This window comes from Calidris pugnax, unplaced genomic scaffold (genome assembly GCF_001431845.1).
Source record: "Calidris pugnax isolate Ruff unplaced genomic scaffold, ASM143184v1 scaffold639, whole genome shotgun sequence".
Lineage (NCBI taxonomy): Eukaryota > Metazoa > Chordata > Aves > Charadriiformes > Scolopacidae > Calidris > Calidris pugnax.
In genome coordinates, this window is record NW_015091443.1 from 68,308 (window position 1) to 71,713 (window position 3,406).

A 3,406-nucleotide genomic window follows, 5' to 3' on the forward strand; every position below is an offset into this window, starting at 1 on the left:
ACGGCGGGGCACCGCGGGGACACGCCGTGCCCTGCCAAGCCGTGCCGTGCTGTGCCAAGCCGTGTCAAGCCCTGCCAAAGCGTGTTGTGCCAAGCCAAAGCGTGCCGGACCGAGCCAAGCGGTGCCAAGCAATGCCGTGCCAAGCCAGGCCGTGCCAGACCATGCCGGACCAAGCCAAGCCAAGCCGTGCCGTGCCAAGCCCTGTCATGTCGTGCCAAGACAGACCATGCTGGACCAAGCCATGCTGAGCTGTGCCAAGCCAGACATTACCAAGCCATGCCATGCCAGGCTGTGCCATGCCATGCTGAGCTGTGCCAAGCCGTGCCAAGCCAGACATTGCCAGACCAAGGCAAGCCATGCCATGCCATGCTATGCCGTGCCAAGGTGTGCCATGCTGTCCCAAGCCAGACCATGTCAGACCAAGCCAAACTGTGCCATGCCATGCCAAGCTGTGCCAAGACATACTGTGCCCAGTCAGACCATGCTGGACCAATTCAAGCCATGCCAAGCCATTCCATGCCACACCAAGCCATGCCATACTGCGCCATGCCATGCCAAACCAGACCAAGCCAAGCATAGTGGAGGGCTGTGCCATGCCAAGCCATGCCAGGCTGGGTGATGCCAAGCCAGGCCAGACTGGGTCGAGTCAGTGCTGTGCCAGGCCAGAGCCCGGTGAGCCAACCCATGCCAGAGCAGGCCAAGCTGAACCCAGATGTGCCATGCCATGCTGGGCCAAACTGAGCCAGGCCAGGACCCACGGTCCCCCCACAGCAAGCCCAGTGCCCACACCCTCTGCCCGGCCTGGGGCACCCCCTCACCCCATCCCTTCTCCCCACGCCTGTGCCAGCCGTGTCCCCCCTGCACCCACCGGGCACCTCCGGGGGGTCTCCAGGACCTTCTGCTGGCTGGGCACCCTGCCCCACACCCTGGCACCCCATGCTGGGGGGGCTGGAGGGAGCCCCCCCCCCCTTCTCCCATCCAGAGGGATGCTGGTGCCGAGCGGGGACCGGGGCATCCTCGGGGCACCGTCCCCTGCCAGGTGTTGGCATGGGCAGTGCCCGGGGAGGCCTGAAGCCGGGTGATGGGCACCGCGGTGAGTCAGAGGGCTCAGCGATCAGGATGGCTGTGAGTCCTGGGGGGTTGTTGCCACACCTGAGGTTCCCGGGGGCTGATCCGGGCTCCGGTGGTGCCGGGGGTGCTGGGGGGGGCTGGAGAGCCGGGCACCACCACGACCAACCTGCCATGGAGGGGAGATGGGCTCTGCTCTTGCCAGTGGGGAACCCCTGGGGACTTTGGGCTGCCAGGAGCACCCGAGACCCCAGAAGAGCCGTGGGGGCTGTGGGGAGATGGGGGGGAGGTTGCTGGGTGCCTCCAGCCACGGTGGGCACTGGGGGATGCCCACGCTGCCACCCCCAACACCGGGCACAGGCTGCACCACCAAAACCAGTGCTCAACTGGGGCCACACGCCAAAGTGGGTGCCAAGGATGGAGGGGTCCAGGGGGGCAGCCTGTCCCAGGGACCATCCCGGCACCACCCGGGGGTCCACAGCCCCTGGCACAAGTACGGAGGGGCCCGGCACCCCCCGGCTGTGCCATGCCAGGCTGTGGGTGCGAGGGGAGCCAGCCCTTCCAGCGGGGACCCCGGCTCATCTCCCGTGCTGGAAGGCGCCTAGTGCACATGGGGGCACTGTAAAATAAGGCATTAATTAATAATAATAATTAATGTTACCTTCCCCTGACAATGCGCCTCCTCTGTGGCTGCTGCGGGGCAGGGCTGCTCCCTCCTCCCCCTCCCCCGCTCCCGGGGGGCTCTGGCAGGACCCTCGCGGGGTGTCTGCCCACGGGCTGGGCTGGGGCTGGGCTGGACCCCCAAAAACCATCCAGTGCCGGCTGCCCATGGCCACCTTCATGGTGCTGGGGGCCTGGCGTGCCCAGTTGAACCCCATCATTGCCCAGTTAGATACCACCATCATCCAGTTGGACCCCATCATTGCTCAGCTGGACCCCGTCATCACCCAACTGGACACCATCATTGCCCAATTAGATCCAATCACTGCCCAATTAGACCCCATCACTGCCCAATTAGACCCCGTTATCGCCCAGTTGGACCCCATCACTGCCCAATTAGACCCCAGCACCCCAGCCCCGGGGTGCAGGTGCAGAGCTGTGTGGGGATGGTGGCACCGTGGGCAGCTGCAGGAGACATGTGCCAAACCTGGGCCAGCTGAGCCCTGCCGTGTCCCCCTGCGTCCCCTCCTCGCTGGACACCCCCCCGTCCCCTCCGGGCTGGGAGGGGGCTGGGAGGGGCTGGCAGAGCTTTCCCAGCGCGGTGGCAGCGAGGGGTGCTGGAAATGCCGGCTTTGGGGTGTTGGTGATGCCCGTGTTGGGGTATTTCCATGTCCCAACGCTCCAGCCTTATTGCAGCGTGGCTTGGCACAGCCACCTGCGTGTCCTGGTACGGCCACCCCTGTCCCTCAAGGGGACCAGGAAAGCTGGGGAGGGACTCTGGCTGAGGGAGGGGAGCCCTAGGAGGAGGGGGAAGGGTTGGACACTGCAAGAGGGGAGATTTAGGCTGGATATTGGGGAGAAATTGCCCACCCTGAGGGTGGTGAGAGCCTGGCCCAAGTTGGCCCGAGAAGCTGTGGCTGCCCCATCCCTGGAGGGGTTCAAGGGCAGGTTGGAGGGGGCTTGGAGCAACGTGGTGTGGTGGGAGGTGTCCCTGCCCAGGGCAGGGGGTGGCACTGGGGGGGCTTGAAGGTCCCTTCCCACCCAAACCATCCTGAGCTGTGCTGATTCTCCGTGGGTACGGCGGGGGGGCAGCTCCCGGGCATCTGGGCTGCAGGTGATGGGTCGATCCCCGCCGTCCGTCTGTCCGTCTGTCCTCCTTCCTGCGCCCGGGCGCTCCCCCTGTGTCTGCTCTCGCTGACAGCTTTCGGGATGGAAACCATTACTCTCTCCAAAAACAGAACAGCACTTCCCCCCCCCCTTTTCTTTGAACCCCACCCCCCTCTCCGGGAAGGAGACTCGCTGGGAAGAGCGTTCACTGGGGCTCTGCTCCCCGGGGGACGGGGCACGGGCAGGGGGGGAGCAGGGCTGTAATGGGGGGTCCCCCGGGGCCTGTGACATGGCACCCCGAGTGTCCCCACTGCCCCAGCCCCAGTGCTCCCAGTGTCAGCCCCCACTTCGTCCCTGGTGCTACCCACCTTGTGTTGCTCCTGGCATTGTCTCCCACGTTATCCCCATCCCTCCCGGCGTTATCCCCATCATTCCTGGCATTATCCCCATCCCTCCCGGCGTTATCCCCATCATTCCTGGCATTATCCCCATCTCTCCCGGCGTTATCCCACCCCTCCTGGGGAAGGGGGGTTTGCAGGGGGCAGAGGGAGGCTGGACGCCGGTGCTGGGG